This window comes from Pristis pectinata, chromosome 1 (genome assembly GCF_009764475.1).
Source record: "Pristis pectinata isolate sPriPec2 chromosome 1, sPriPec2.1.pri, whole genome shotgun sequence".
In the NCBI taxonomy this organism is placed as follows: domain Eukaryota; kingdom Metazoa; phylum Chordata; class Chondrichthyes; order Rhinopristiformes; family Pristidae; genus Pristis; species Pristis pectinata.
In genome coordinates, this window is record NC_067405.1 from 133,546,697 (window position 1) to 133,564,567 (window position 17,871).

Here is a 17,871-nt window from a genome sequence, read left to right on the forward strand (position 1 = left end):
TAGAGATGTCTTGGAACCAGAAGAAGAGATGCTGGTGGTCTTAAAGCACATAAAGGTGGATAAATACTGAGGGCCTGAGCACTTTCCACTCCAGGACATCCGAGGTGTCCAACTTCTTTTCTAACTGGAGCTTCTCCTCGACTGTGGTCAAGAGAGCTTAGACTCATACCTCTGCCATTTCCGGCACCTCCGCTCTCACCCCCACCCCTCCCAGACCCAACAGGGATAGGGTTCCTCTTGTCCTCACATTTCATTTCACCAGCCTACATACCCAACACATCACTCTCCGCCACTTCCGCCATCTCTAACGGGACCCCACTACCGAGCATATCTTCCCCTCCCCACCCCTTTCTGCCTTTTCCAGGGACAGCGCTCTCCGCGACTTCCTAATTCATTCATCCACCACTGCCCCCCCCCCCACCCATCCTGCTTCGACCCTGGGAACTTTCCACTGCCCCCACCGTAGGTGCAACATCTGCCCCTACACCACCTTCATCACCTCCATCCAGGGATCCAAACAGTCCTTTCAGGTAAGACAGAGAATCACCTGCACTTCCCATCTACTGCATTCGATGCTCCAAGTGTGGCGTCCTCTACATTGGTGAGACCAAACGCAGACTAGGTGACCGTTTTGCAGAACACCTGCGCTCTGTCCGTAACCGCGATCTGTGTCTCCCCATTGCCAGTCGCTTCAACTCTCCCTTCTACTCCATCACAGATACGTCAGTCCCCAGCCTCCTCCACTGCCAGGAGAATTCCAAGCGCAAACTGGAGGAACAACACCTCATTTTTCATCTTGGAACCTTGCAGCCTAATGGCATGAACATTGAATTCTCCCACTTTAAGAAATTCCCACCCCGCCTTCCCCAGAACCCCACCGAACCCATCTTCTCTTCTTCCCTTTCCTACCCTAACTTTCTTTTTTCTACCTTTTTTTTCCTTTCCCTCCTTACCTTTGCCCCATCCCCCAGCGGATCTGCTCTCCTCTCCTCCCCCTAACCTGCCTATCACTACCTCTTACCTGCATCTGCCTGTCACCAGCTTGTGCTCACCCTGCTTCCCCTCTTTTTTCCACCTATCACTGCTCTGCTTTTCCCTCCTATATGTTAGGCTTCCCCTTTTCCTATCTTCAGTCCTGAAGAAGGGTCCTAACCTGAAACGTTGACCGCCTGCTTTTCTCCACGGATGCTGGTGGGCCTGCCGAGTTCCTCCAGCATCATCGTGTTTTTCATACTTGATGAGCTGCCCATCCCCTGGTTGTTCACAACCCTTCCTCCTGGAGGTGACTTTGTCAAGTTGAAAAGCCCGAGAGGAGAAGGAATGCAGAAAAATCTGGAGAAAATGTAAACAACTCCAACAGGCATCCAGTTTACAGCTGCTCTTCATTTCCCCCACCCCACTTTAAACTTCCAAAGGCCTAAGGAAATCCTGGTTTCACTTATCAACTCTGAGCTATTTGGGATGAATTTTCTCTTCAAACTGTTGCTTCAATTTAGTGCTTAACAAATAGTTGTGATCCCTGTACAATAATTGCATCACGGTGGCTTTCCAACCACCTACCTCACTCGACTTCCCACAGATTTGTTACTTTGAAACAGGTTATAAAACCCTCTGTAAATGAGCAGTCCAGAAATGCAGTAACATAGGCACACAGGAGTAAAATTTTTGAATTTCAGTTTTCGCCATTCTCATTGCAACAATCTCGTTCCCTATTCTATTCCTTCTTTCGGACATTCCCTGCTTCCATTACCTGTCTCTCAGTTTCACACTTTCTCAACTTCCAGCACCACAATTCAATCCATAAATCCACATCTTCAACTTTCTTCCTCATCTTCCTCAGTTCCTTTTGTTTAGTCTTTGCACCCTTAATTTCTAATCCATCAATCCGTACTCCCTCATCGTGTTTCCTTCCTCTCTTCTATTCCTTCATTCTCCAGTCCCACAAATCTGACCAGTTGATTACCACAGATCATGCACCCTCAGCATTTCGTCTCCTAATCCCCTCAGTCCTCATGTCACCAATCACCATGCCCAATCGATCATTCCTTCAACTCTCCTCTTTCAGCCTGGTTCCCATTAATTCCTGGATCCTTACTTCCCATTCAACCCAATCTTTCCAGAATTCAGTTCTCCATTTCCCCTTTGTTTTTGTCATTTGGAATTCTCTCCTATCCCAGCTGCTTAGGTTCATGATAACTTTCATTGCATGTATGTTTACTAATAACTTACTTCAATGCCTTATGGACAATGCAATGACTGGAAAGAGAAATTGGGCAGGGTGTATCAAAGAATGCTAATTCATTAATACCCTTATTGTTCTTTGCTCTGTTCCTCTGAGTGATTGAAAGAGAGCAGCAAAGGCCTGACCAGAACCAGTAAAATTGAAAGGAGAAATGTCTGTTTAAGAGAGCACTGAGACTCAAGAACCAAAGAATTAAAAGTACTCAATACCTCCACCACAATCTAGTTATCCTATTGATAACTGAACTACATGAAGTTTCAAAGCAAAAATGCAAAGTCGACATCTGCTGCTCAAAGTGCCATTAACTCCTGAAACTCAATTACTTTATCATTTAAACCAAGAAATTACCTTTTCTGGATATATGCACAAATCAACTAAACCCTCCATTAAAATACTGGGCAAAGAAATATATCATGTAAAGTGGTTCATGCAAACCAAGGCAGTAGCCCATCGGTAAGTCATTAAAGCTGACAGATAGTTGCTGGAAATCCAAGCACTTCACAGGTTTCTTACATTACAACATTGTCTACACTTTAACAGTACTTCATGGACAGTTAAATGTTTTGGGCTATTCTGAAAAGGAAATGAAAGGCACTAAATAAATCCAAATCTTCCTTTGTTCAGTTAACCCTTAATAAACCATGATACATTAGTTTACTTGCAAATTTGCATCTGGGATATAATTATTAAATCAGCTTAATATGCACCATTGTTTGGCCTGATTCTACTTTGTGTGCATGAGGCCAGCTAGGAAAGGGTAATATAGATTGCAGGTGGCACATAGGTCCTGAGAGTTTCCATTTGTGTTCTTGCTTCTTGGATATTCCCTCTTGAGAGGAAAGCTGTTCCGAAAGCTATTCCTCCTCCAGTGCATAAATCCTGCATTAGGACACCCAAGACTGTTGATGCATAGATAGGCTTGGCAGGACGTGATTTTTATCAGCAAACATTGATAAATGTCCACTTCAATCCACACTCACAGATCATCAAGAAACATATTTCCATCATTAATAATCAGAATTGATTTCAGAAATCAACTGTTAGACAAACCTTTTAAAATGAAGCTGGCAGGCCAAGGAAGTGGGTATTTGCAGTTTCCAGTTTATGTTTCTTTGGAGTGTAATGTAACTGCCAAGTGAACACCATGATTTAAAGCAGGTAAGCTTTATATTATTGATTCATGCATATTTACTTTTTGTATTTTGACAGGAGATTATATAAAGCTTTTAAAGGTACTCTGTCATTGATGAATTGTTTGCCCTCACTCCCATAATTTTGTGCAATCCAAAAATTCTTATTGATTAAGATCAAAATAAATGCCAAAAGCAAGCATCAATTATATCTTTTGCAATTGCTGAAAAGTAGACACTGAATTCTGTCAATCCAACCTACGGAAAGAAGACTCAATGCTGTGCTCAACAGGGCAAAATGATTGCAACCATTTGATCTTGTTGTTCATACAGTTGTATTTGTGACACATATGGCTTATGTAATACTGGGTGCCTACCCCTTTAAGAACTGCACCATATGACAGCTGATGTATACCGTTACATTATTGAGCAGTCTAGAAATGGCTGCCTGTCTGGGGCAGAGACACAGTAAAAAGAATTGCTCTGTCCTCTATATCAGTTCTTGATTTAATAATGCACATTGATAGTTTGACTTACTGGCAATCCAACATTATAGAACAAATAAAGAGCCCCAAATATGAAGGAAGGACACACTGAGGAAGAAAAATTTGCACTCCATATTGAGCTGGCTATGCAAGATGAACCCGAACAGACGAAAGCAAAATTTGCTAATAGTTGATGAAAATATTAAAAATAAACTGCAGATGCTAAAAACTTGAAATAGAAACAGAAAATGCAGAAAATACTGAGCAGGTCAGACAGCCTCTTTGTAAAAAGAAAGTACAGAAAGGGTCTTGGACCCGAAATGTTAACTTAGTTTCTTTTTCCATAGATGCTGCCTGATCTGCTGCTTCCAGTCTCTTCTGCTCTTTATGTGATTAGAGCTCATTGACCACAAGGACAAAGAGTAGCATCGGTAGTATCTACATGAGGCGCTGCCTCAAGAAGGCAACATCTATCATCAAAGATCCCCACCATTCGGGCCATGCCATCTTCTGACAGCTACCATCGGACAGGAGGAACGGAAACCTGAAGTCCCACTCCACCAGGTTCAGGAACAGCTATTCCCTTCAAACACTCAGTTCTTGAACCAACTGCCACAACCCTAATAACTACAGTTTAGCAACACAATGACCACTTTGACCACTTTGCACTATAGTGCACTTTTTTTGTTCTAATTGTGCTTTCTTGTAAAAATTGTGTATAATTTATGTTTAATTAATATTTTTCTTATGAATGTTTTCTATGTGCCTGTGATACTGCTGCAAGTTTTTCATTGCACCATTGCATACACGTGCTTGTGCATATGACAATAAACTCAACTTTGACTTTGAGTTGTACAGAACTATAATGCTCACAAATGAAACCCCAAGAATGCATTAGATGCCCATTGAAGAAACTAAACCATTGAACCTTTTTTATTCTTTTCTTGTAAACAGAATGAGGAGAATCCTTCTGTGATAGAGCTAAAATTGCAAGCAAGTAATTGAGGTTTAGCAAATTTGAAGGATTCACTCATCTGAGATCATATTGTTTGAGGAATCTGAGGGCCCAGCCAATGGGAGTTGCTACCATGTGAAACGAAGTTGAGTCCAGAAAGTGTGGACAGACATGCAAAGCTGAGTCATAGAGTCATAGAGCATGGAAACAGGCCCACTGGTTGATGCTGACCAATTTTTAAAAAATTTTATTTACAGCGTGGTAACAGGCCCTTCCGGCCCAACGAGTCCGCGCCACCCATTTGAAACCCAAATTAACCTACCCATACGTCTTTGCAATGTGGGAGGAAACCGGAGCACCGGGAGGAAACCCATGCAGACACGGGAGAACGTACAAACTCCTTACAGACAGTGACGGGAATCGGACCCCAATCGCTGGCGCTGTAATAGCGTCGCGCTAACCGCTGCGCTACTGTGCTGGTATTAGCTTAGAGGAATCTAAGCTAGTACCATTGTGGACACAGCTCAGCACATCACGACAACCAGCCTCCCCTCCATTGACTGTCTACATTTCTCGCTGTCTGGGTAAAACAGCCAGCATAATCAAAAACCCCATGCCAGACATTTTTTCCTCCCCCCTCCCATCAGGTAGAAGGTACAAAAGCCTGAAAGCATGTACCACCAGGCTCAAAGACAGCTTCCAGCTTCTATCCCACTGTTATAAGATGATTGAATGGTCCCCTAGTACGATAAGATGGACCCTTGACCTCACAATCTACTTCATTATGGCCTTGTACCTTATTGTCTGCCTGCACTGCACTTTCTCTGTAACTGTAACACTTTATCTGCATTCTGTTATTGCTTTTCCCTTGTACTATCTCCATGAACTGATGTGATGAAATGATCTGTATGGACGGCATGCAAAACAAAGTTTTTCACTGTACCTCGGTACATGTGACAATAATAAACCAATTTACAAATTTACCAATTTGCCTGCAAGGTTGCTTAGATGTTGCAAGCAACATGACAAACTGACAAGAAGTACCTTACAAATGTAAAAGTGTTGGATTGATCGAACATTGCTACAAACGGAGAGAGAGGACATTGTAAGTCCATGTGTGGGTGTGATGAGCTTTGCAGGGATGGAGACAAGGACAGATTCAGAGCACTAGCTGAGGAAGGAACAACTCTGAGCTCAATTCTGAGGAAGGAACAACTGTCAGATGTACCCACGACAGGATGTTGGTGTGGGGCAACCAGTGATGTTTCAGACTAGTATGTGTGAACGTATGTAAAGGTGAACTGGCCTCCTCACAAACCATGAACTCTTAACAGGTTTTATTGATCTTAAACTGACTCACTGCTCATACTACTTATTGCATAGGTGACAAGGTTGCAAAGTGGTCTCACAGCTCCAGGGTCCATGTTCAATGCTGAACTTGGGTGCTGTCTGTGTGGAGTTTACATGTTCTTCCTGAGATAGTGTGGGTCTCCTCTGGGTGTTCTGGTTTTCTTTCACATCCAATGTTGCGTTGGTACAATAAACACTTATCTTTGGGGGGGGGGGGGTGAGAGGGGAGATGCGTTTGAGGAATGCATCTAAATGAAAATGAGAAATCTACTTTTACATAAGAAGTAAAAAGAAAGTGAGTACAGAATGCATATAAAGTGCCTTAAATAATGTATGTAAGACTGTAAGACTGTAATGTAATAATGTAAGACTGTTAGTGAACTTAGCTCAATATGTACTGACAGTATAATTAACACAATAATATTGTGTGCTGATAACTCTGTAGTTTGGTGCTTCAGTGGTAGCCATTGACTGCCAGCTGCCATAGATGATGAAAAAGTCAGATATTAGTCAATCTCCTCCCTGTAAGGATGCAGTAAATCAAAAGCAAACAGCACTTGTTTTGAAACATACAAGTCATTCATCGAGCTGTCATTATTGATAAAAATGTCAGACAGAAGAACATCATTTGGACTGGGTAACCATTAAAATCCCCAGGAAAAGGAAAACGATAGATTGCCGATTAATCCAGGGGATTTTATTAGTGATGGTTCCCATCGAGATTTTCTGACTGCAACCACTTTGTCTCACAAAACCCATAGACATTTGGCTGATTCATTTCACCTAATCGCACAAGTGCTCAAGAGATTTGTTCATCCCTTTTAAATACCTTGTTTATTTAGTTTGGATGGGAAAGGGAACCAGAGGTATCCAACACTGATCAACTGAAGTACAGTAAACGGCATTCACTTTCAAAATTCTATTTAAACTCTGGCAAGAGTCTGTGTTAATTTACTTGTATTACATTGTCCTGTTAAAGTTCCAGAAGTTGTCATATCCATGGAAGGGTCAACCGCAAAGGCATGAAACTGTGAAAGTGAAACGCATGAAAATTAAGGGTTTACTGTAGGTTAATTGGCTACTCAGCATAGGTAAGTGGTAAAATAATTAAAGTGGAGTTGATGGGATTGTGAGAAAGAATAAATTGTCGGGAAGTAGGAGAGGGTGAATGGGACTGATGGGATTGCTCTGCTGGGAGCCAGAATGGACCTGCTGGGCTGAATGGCCTCCTTCTGTACTGTAATAATTATATATGAATGGACCCTCAAGAAGTTCAGCATGGGAGTTTGAAGTCAGGTAAAATGCTCTCTACGTATGTACAGGAAGGATCAGGCATGAGGAGGAACTGCGGGTCTTTTTGCTCTGGAAGGAAATGGCTGTGAAGGACTCAGATATTACGAAAGGACTTTTAGATCTTAAATATACTTTTAATCGTCTAGATTTTCTTTAACTTTGTAATGGATTGTTAATGTAAATCTTTTTAAAGTGCTTACAAGGATTTAGAAGCACTTAGATGTGTTTTTTTGAAACTTGCATATTTTATGACTTTTTTAACTGAGTTAGTTCTTTTTTGAGTTATGAGATATTTAAACATTCCCGAATACAAACATCTGGAATGTTTTCAGCTTTTGTCAGGCTTTGGCTGGGATCCATTCACGAGGTAGGTTCAAGTTGACACAGGGATCACCTGAGAGAAGTATAAGGAACTTGGCAGCATTTAGCTGGCTGACAACTGACCACAATTTCTGCCTCTTTGAGGTCAACAATGTCCAATCTGAAATCATCTATTTCCATTTACATGTCCTCTGAGTCTGACCTTTGTCCTTGCCCCTACAGCTTTTTTTTTGCTTTATACCACTGTAAACTTTGCCATTTTGTCTCTCCTGCCTTCCAACCTACTTCCAACAGATTTTTCCTGTTATATGATGCTCCCTCCCATGTTCTCACCTTAAAGCTTATTTTACTTCATATTAACGAAAGGTCACTGACCTGAAAGAGAGGGCCAATCATATTTGACTCAACCCAGCTCTCATACACTCTTCCCTGCTAATTCTAAGATTGGGCAGTGAGGTGTAGCAAGGTAAGGTAGCTTAGCAGTTAGCGTAATGCTATTAGAGCGCCAGCGACTTGGGTTCAATTCCCACTGTTGCCTGTAAGGAGTTTGTACGTTCTCCCTGTGTCTGCATAGGATTCCTCCAGGTGGTCCGGTTTCCTCCCACATTCCAAAGACATACGGGTTAGGAGCTGTGGGCATGCTATGTTGGCACCAGAAGAGTGGCGACACTTGCGGGCTGCCCCCAGCACATTCTCAGTAACGCAAAAAGATGCATTTCACTGTGTGTTTCGATGTACGTGTGACTAATAAATAAATATCTTATCTTCTTATCTTATGAGCAGTGGTTAGGCACCAGCTGGTATTCCACTGAGGCTCTGCTCATCAGAACACCTGACGGGCTGGAGTGGAGCCTTGCCTCTTGTCAAAGTCTCTAAGAGTTGTTAAATGTTCCCGACACGTAAAGACACTCAACAACCATTAAACTAGCTTTAAAAGTTATTATTTTTAAAAAATGTGAAACAATATTGACTGGTGACCTGATAGAGGTACAGAAGATCATGAGGGGCATAGACAGAGTGAAAGCACATAGCCTTTTTCCCAGGGAGGGGGTGCTAAAAGCAAGAGGACATAAGTTTAAGATCAGAGGCGAGAGATTTAAAAGGGACATCAGGGGCAGCTTCTTTTGGTGGTGCTTATTTATAATGAGCTGCCAGAAATAGTGGTTGAGGCGGACACATAAACAACATTTAAAAGCCACCTAGATAAGTACATGGATAGGAAAGGTTTAGAGGGCTTTGGGCCAAATGCGGGCAGATGGGACTAGCTCACTGGGTAGAACAGTTGGCATGGATGAGTTAAACCAAAGGGCCTGTTTCTGTGCTGTATGACTCCATGACTCTAAAAATTTATTACAATGCATAAAAATAATAAATAATTATTTTTAGTTAAAAGTAGATTTCAGGTCAAGAATTCTTCGTTCCAATGAATAGGATTCCGATCCAATATCAGGATTAGCTGACGCAGGGTCACAATGATAGTTTCCTCAGCAAGATGCTGAGAAGTCCCAGCACAATCAGGCACTGCCTTTAGACTCGATGTGGAGACAAGCAGCAGAGTGGAGTGAATCATGTGTCGAAATATTTCACTCTACTTGTGCCAGACTTTTGATGGGGGTCATGTAATTCAGGGCTTTCTTAACCATAGCAGCTGAATGCCCGCAGTTCCCACATTCAGCTCAACTTGGCCCATTAACTCTGCTTCAGTCTCCATAGATAATATCTTCCCTGCTGAGCATTTCCAACATTTTTTAATGTCAACATTCCACTTGCCTGGGAATTCTGAACAGTTTGTTGGACACTTTCAGTAAAAAAAGGAATCTGGAATTGAAGTATCATCATTTGTAGGCAATTAGATTAATAAGCCCAGAAACCCTTTCAAGTATTGCCACAGTGCTTACTACAAGCAGTAAGTAGTTTTTTTCAATCAAAAAAGTGTGCCTTTCTGTTTTTCCTTCTCTTTACCAGGCCTATGCTGAAGTCCATGGGAAGATAAGAATAGGAGGACACCATTCAGTTCCTTATGCCTGTTTCTGTCATTCAGTTTGATTATGGTTGACCTGTTTACTTACATACCTTTGGTCCACTGGCTCCAATACCATTATCTAACCAAAAACCTACTGATCCCTCTCTTGAATGCTCCAATTGACCACCATCTGTAGGACTGTTCTGATGGCGGGTCTCCAATTTGAAATGTTGCCTGCCCTATTGAATGTTTCCAATATTTTCTGCTTTTAGTTCAGACTTCCAGCATCAAGAGTTATTTTTGATTTGATTTTTGATAATATCTGTAGTGCCTTCTATCTATCAGTCCTTGTTTGTATAGCATGTCAATCAAAACTTCATTTTGTGTCCTATGTCACACTTCCCGTCCGTGGGAGTGCCTGAGACAATTCCAATACTGTTGTCTATCAACTATCCAACAGAATACATGGGACAGAAAAGAGAAGATCTGTCAGATTTCTCTCAGGCTGTTGATTGACCTAAGCTCATCCAGTGATCTGGAGGTGGAGTAGGGTTTACAGCAAGTAAATTCATTTAACAGCAAAGAAAGCAAACACAACCTATTTATAGAATCTACTTACGGTGAATCTCTGTGAACTGCAGCCAAACCAACTCCATCCATGCCCACAACTTGCAGCAACCTCTCTTCATAAAAACAAGCTGATTTCTCCAGCTAAACATAGTGGTGGAAGAATGTTACATAATGTCAATGACTTGCACAATATCAGTCCTGACTACTTATGGTGATGCATTTTCCAGTCACAACCAATAGCAGATTTATCCAGTCATTTCCATTCTTCTGATCAAGATTGTGTCACAGATACAGTCTTGTGAATGTTGTGTCTCTAATGCCATGTACTTGTAACGCTGCTGCAAGTAAGTGTTTCATTGCGCCTATGCATACATTTACTTTTGAATATCACAATAAACTCAGCTTTGACATTGAATTTTTTTTTCTCTTCAGTGTCCTCCACACTAGAAGGTCAAAACCAGCACAAAACTGGGATGGTCCTAGTCAAGTGTATGGATGAATGGCATGGTTCTGTTTCTAATTAGCACCAGAGATTTACGTAAAAAGAGACCACAAGGTTAAAAAAGGAAGTTCTTTGGGTGACCAACACAAGATGAGAGCAGACTCACAGGATTTCTGACGAGAGAAAAGAAAACATTATTACTATCATCAGCCTCGAGGGAAATTTATGAAACAACCCACTGCCTCGTCTGAGCCCTGTAATTGCGGTGACAAAAACTAACACTGCTGACTGGCTGGCAGATTCCAAAAATTAAAAGGGAGCAGAAAACACAATTAAATGGGAGATCAAAAGGAATATGTTACCAATTGACCATTAATGGGTGCAAGATGCACTTAGGCCAAGCACATTCTGATCAGCACACAGAACAATGGGAGCAGACTGAGGGGGGTGAAATTAAGTGTGATGAATGTGAAGCAAATTCTTTGGAATATTAACATCCAGTCAAGGGAGGTAACAGATTGATTTATGTTTTATATAAAGTGGATTCAGAAAGAAAGTTAGAATTTAGAATACCACTAGTCACTACCGGGCTCACCTTCATCAACTTCTACCCTTACTTTTTTCTTGCACCTCTGGAAAGTGCACACAGTGATGCTTTCTCTGCATTAATGATGCTGAAGAAATACAAGTTATTGTATGGTAATGATGTTAAAGTAAAACTGTCCTCCTGTGAGACAATATTTTATCTCTCCTGGGTCAGCAGAGCCCAGAAGGGGGGTAGTTAAAATAGAATGGCTGAAATACCCACCTCAGCATGTTGAATTCTTTCCCAATCACTCTTGAAAGGACTGGCACTAATTTTTAAAATATGCACTCTATACCTGAATTTGCTGGGAAAGAGGGTATGTGGATGGTTAGTGTATCTGGCTTGCTCATACAATTTGTAACTTTAAAGAATTCTTTGCTAGGATGTTGTCCGCTACTTGTATTCCCTCCTGTGCTGAAGGCACAAGAAAATTATAATGATCTGGATTTTGTGGGTCATTCTGCACAGACATAATGGCATTTTCCTGCATTTGTATACAAGTGCAGGACTCCCACATATGTGCATGCAGGGGGGAAATCCAGGACTTACAGCCACTTTTTGCCAACCATTTCCTGATGGTCCTCTGTAGCTGGATGGAGTCTAATGGTGAAGTGCAAAATTGCAAACTCAAAGAATCATAAAACGTTACAGCATAGAAACAGGCCCTTTGGCCCACTGCGTCTATGCTGACCATCATGCCTATCCATGCCAATTCCAGTTGCCTACATTAATTCTGTATCCTTCTACGCCCTTTCATTCAAGTACCTTTCCAGATCCCTCTTAAATGTTGCTACTGTTCCTGCCTCCACCACCTCCTCTGGCAGCTCATTCCAGATACCAATTACTCTTTGTGTGAACAATATACCCCTCAGATCTCCTTTAAATCTCCTCCCTATCACCTTAAACTTATGCCCTCTAATTTTAGACACTCTACCATGGAAAACAGACACTGGCTATCTACCCTATCTATGCCTCTCAGGATTTTATTTATTTCTATCATGTCACCTCTCAGACTTCTTCTTCCAGGGAAATTCCTAGCGACTACATTCAAGAATATACCTGCAGAATATTGCCAAATAAAGATACCTTCATTCATTTAAAGGAAGAAGTACCCTTGCAAGTGCCAAAGATCGTCTTAAGATAATTTATACATTTTTTGTCGAGATTAGGTTATTTTTAAATTGTATCTAAGTATCCCTTGTGTCTTAGTTTTTGATTTAATCTTTAATAGTTTTAATGTTTGAATTGCCCTTTCTATTTCTGAATGTCAGAGTCATTAGATATATTCAGAGGTTCAATACAGGATTGATAGCCAGTTAATCTAAGCACACCACCTTGTTTGTTGGGCAGGACTTGTCCTCTCCACCACCCTCCCTCTCCCCAGCCATCCAAAACTGGGCAGAATACCTCACCATCAGGATGGCTTTGGTTGAGATATTGACACTGGTGCAGCCACAGAAGGTAAGTCTGCGCATCAAATACATCCACTGTGTGTGTGTGTGTGTGTGTGTGTGTGTGTGTGTGTGTGTGTGTGTGTGTGTGTGTGTGTGTGTGTGTGTGTGTGTGTGTGTGTGTGTGTGTGTGTGTGTGTGGGCAGTTCACTGATAACGTTAAATTTCTGGTCAATATTCTATCATAAGTGTGCTGATCTGTTTATCCAGAGAGCACTTAGAATACCTCAATTATATGCAAAATTAAAACTTTACACGAAGACATTCACCAACAAATCCAACAAGAAATTGAGCAGGAAGTCCTTTCTTGTGAGAATGTAGAGCTTACTACCACATGAGTTGCTTAGGGTGAAGAGCATTCATGCAGGATAAGCTGGTTGTTCACATAAGGGAGAAAGGAATGGAAAGATATATAGACTGAATCAGGTAAACCAGCATAAGAAGAGGCCTATATGTGGACTCTAAGTACTGGCGGATACTGGTTAGGCCAAACTGCCTGTTTCTGTGATTTAAAATCAATTCAATTCCAAGAGTCAGGATACTTGCTTTTATATTGGGACCATTTTAACTCAGCTTCCAGGGGACATAAAGACTAGGTAGCACCTATGGAGAACTAAAAAAGAACTGCAGATATTGGAATTCAGAAATTAAAATTGAAGATACTGGGATACCTAGCAGATCAGGCAGCATTTGTGGAGAAATGAACAAATGGAACAAAACAGTTTCAAAACTGGAAAAGTGAGAAACCAAATATATTTTAAATGTGGGGAGGAGGACGACTGGAGAGAAGAGAGGGAGTTTCTGTCATAGGTGTCGATGATCTCTGGAATAGGTTTGCAACCAATAAGATGACAAGCCCACAAACTCCCACAGCTATCTTCACCATTATTCTCCTAGCACGCTTCCTGTAAAGTCTCCATTTCATTCTCCCACTTTCCTCCATCGTATCTTTTCAAGTGATGAGACTTTTCACATGAAGACTTTCAGAGTCATTAGATATATTCAGAGGTTCAATATGGGATTGATAGCCAGTTAATCTAAGCACACTTCACTTTGTTTGTTGGACAGGGTTTGTCCTCTCCATCACCCTCTTGTCCCCTCCTCCACCTAGGATGGAGGCAACCTTTGTCTCCATCCTACCACAGACATTTATCCTCTTCTCTTCCACCCACAACATAAAACACACTTGATTTCTCACTTTTTCAGTTCCATTGACCTGAAACATTAACCCTGCTTCTTTGCACACAGATGTGGCCTGACCTACTGAGTGTTTCCAGCATTTTGTTTTTATTTCAGGCAGAGTCCAGATGCACCACTGAACAATAGAAATGAGCTGAGGTGATCAGCCCCAGCTCTCCAGTGTATTCTAGTCATAGATTGGGTAACATTTGTGGAAAGAGAAATAGTTCAGGCCTGGGACAGTTCAGAAGTTCTGATGAAGGGTCCCAGACCCAAAATGTTATCTGCTTCTCTTTCCACAGATGCTACCTGACCAACTGAGTATTTCCAGCATTTTCTGTTTTTATTTCAGATTTTCAGCATATACATTTTAATTTTAATTTTACTTCTGCTGGACCCTATGCCTGACTGTCCATCCATATACGAATGTACTGCTCTAATGATGTATCCATCTGCAACTGGGATGTTACTGAGACCTGAGAATTCCATGCCCCATGAACATATGTACATTTTCAGTGATAATCTGCCCCTGTGCATTACTTGGAAAACTGGGGCTTTGCCCCAGAGGAGTTTCCAAAACACATCATCAAAGAATTCCCTTGCAGCTCCAAGATTCAGCAGTAACATCTCTCCCCTCTCCCATCCTACCTTCCATTGGTTTCCCTTGAAATGGAGACGGGTCTTAATTTAAAGCAACATGTTGGCATCTGATGAATCCTATGCATATTTTATCTGCAGCTTTGCACTGGACAATTACATTGGACGCATTGTAACTCTTGGCCACTGAACATGATGATAGAGGAAACCAGTGATCAATGTGCATCAGTACAACAAATAATGGACAATACTTAATAAGACAAACATTTTGCAAGTTTAGATATTTACTGTATTATAATGGAGGGCATATTTTGTTTCAATGTGTGCTTTCACATAAACAAATCCAAATAAACATCCCTAAATTGAAAGCTGTGGCTCGGTGCCTTAATTCTTTGTTTACATTTTTGAGATAATATCCTGGCATGTCTGATTTTCTTCAGTTCAGAAAATATTGGAAACACCCAGCAGGTCAGGCAGCATCCATGGGGATTAATTTCAGGCCCAAGGTCCCATGTCAGAACTGATTTTAATTGCTTGACTATCGAGGGCTTTTCTTCCAGTTTCCCAGGCTCTGGAATTCCCTTCCCAAACCTTTGCCTCTCTCCCTTCCTGAATACCTACCTCTTCGCCTCCTGCCCAGTGCGGCCGAGTCTCAAATTTTAATCCCTTGTGAAGTGCCTTAGGAGACTATGCTGAATGTGCCACTTAAATGCAAATTGTTAGTGCAATGAATGTAATGGTGCTGCTGCACATTCTGCTGTGTGATCCAAAAAGAATACAAGGTTAGATTTTAAAGCTGGGAACAGTGACCACAAGATAAGATAAGATAAGATAAGATAAGATAAGATATGTTTATTGTACATCGAAACACACAGTGCTTCTACACATCTTTTTTGCGTAGAGTGTTCTGGGGGCAGCCCACAAGTGTCGCCACCTTTCCGGCGCCAACATAGCATGCCCACAACTTCCTAACCCGTACGTCTTTGTAAGGTGGGAGGAAACTGGAGCACCCGGAGGAAACCCACACAGACATGGGGAGAACATACAAACTCCTTACAGAAAGCAGCCGGAATTGAACCTGGGTCACTGGCGCTGTAAAGCGTAACGCTAAGTGCTACACTACCATGCTGCCCATAAGAACAAAAATATATCTGGGGGGAATGCCAACACTGAAACAGTGTCACTCCATTCTCCTTTGCATCAAGGCAAGGGAGGTGGGAATGAGAGAGAAGAAGGAAGAAAACTTTGACATGGGAATGTCTTGCTGCTGCCGCTTATTCTGTCTCAACAGTGTCTGGGTCATGCAAGGTCCTGCAGCATGATGCTCCTCACACCAGAGAAAAGAAAGGACACTCATTCCCTGGCCTTCCCTGGGAGGCAACCAACTAATTATTATAGACATCATCTGCTCATTTTCGGTGACATCACCCTCCACCAGAGTGCATTTTAGAATCCATTTGTTTCATAGTTAGGAGGCCAAAATGAAGATTTTCCAGCTTTAAAGTTTAATGCAAATATGTTCTTTCATGTACTCACTTTAGGACTACTGAGAAATTAGCAAGAATTTATACATAATTGGATATTACACCTCAGTCCTCATCTGCTAAATGCACAACTAATATGATTGTGTCAACTGAGATTTTATGGTCTCAAAGAACTGAGAAACCAGATTAAATATTCCCAGAAGCAGATCTTTTATCAGCTTGTAAAATGTCAATGAAGTCACTTGCCTATTTGTGGCAGCAATCAGGTAGCACATATTGGAATTGGTTTATTATTGTCACATATGCTAACATAGAGTGAAAAACTTAGTTTTGCCAGCCATCTGTACAAATCATTCCAAAACATATGTACATTGAGGTAGTACAAGGGAAAAGCAATAACAGAATGCAGAATATCGTGTTACAGTTGCTGAGAAAGTGCAGTGCAGGTAGACAATAAGGTGCAATGGCCATGACAAGGTAGATTGTGAGGTCAAGAGTTCACCTTTAAAGTACAAGAGGTCCATTCAAGAGTCTTATAAGAGCAGGATAGAAGCTGTCAAATCTGGTGGTGCGTGTTTTCAAGCTTTTGTATCTTCTGTCCGATGGAAGGGGGGAGAAGAGAGAATGTCTGGGGTTGGAGGGGTCTTTGATTATACTGGCTGCTTTACTGAGGCAGTGAGAAGCGCAGACTTAGTCCAGGGAGGAGAGGTTAGTTTTCGTGATGGCCTGAGCTGTATACTCTTTAACTTGCTACATGTGTCAAACTTTTGCATGGGTTTTGAATGCCGAGCTCTGCTTCTGGCTTTCTTCTGCCTTGGATTGGTTACCCAATACAGATGAGAGAATGCTGGTCAAGTATGAGTAGCTCTGAAGCTTGCATCTGAAATGAATAGATGTACTGAATACCACAAAGCTAAATGATGGAGCTGGAAGCACTTCAAAGAAACATTAGACAAATGCACTCAAACCCCGTTGGGTTTCTTTTTGAAATAATTCAAGGTAAATTTTGAATGCTGGACAGTCCAACCAAGTATATTTAGTATAGCTGCAGAATAAGAGACAAAGTCAACTTGGTGTGGTCAGTGATAATGCTTTAAGGCTAACAGCTGAGACGGCAACAATCCTTCAATCTTCCTTTCTTTTGCCCTGTTATTATTTTTAATCTCCATTTTTTCACCAGTTTTAGGGTTCTCCTTTGTTCCCTTTTATTCTTCCCTTTTTGGCCCTTTTCCATTTCTCCCCTTTCTCTCGCTTGCCTACCAAACCACAGGAGTGACCTGATCAAAAGTAATTCGTTAGCTGTGAAACCCTTCAGGTTGTGGTGAGGCCCTTATAGAAATGCAAGCTCTTTTCTCTCATTCCCTGCTGTTCTCTTAGTTGCTTTTAGTATGCACATATTTGTTTTAAGTCTAGCAACTTTATTATTCAAATAATTTTAAATACATTAGTTATTTTTATGCTTAGTCATTTTAAAAGTCAAAGGAATTCCCAAATATAACTGCACTGTGTAATGAATTGACCTGTATGATCGGTATGCAAGACAAATTTTTCACTGTACCTCGATACAAGTGACAATAATAAATCAATACCGATACCAATACCAAATCAAACGAAAAGCTGCAAATGCAGGAAAACTGAAATAAAAAGAGAAAATGCAGAAAACACTCAGTTCTGATGAAGGGTCTTTGTCCCGAAATATTAACTTTGTTTCTCTTTCCACAGACGCTGTATGACCCACAAATATTCAATGGCAGCTTAGACAGCTGTTGAACTGCAGGATGGAGCTTCACCAGCTGTCAAAACTTTTCCGGCATTACAGACCA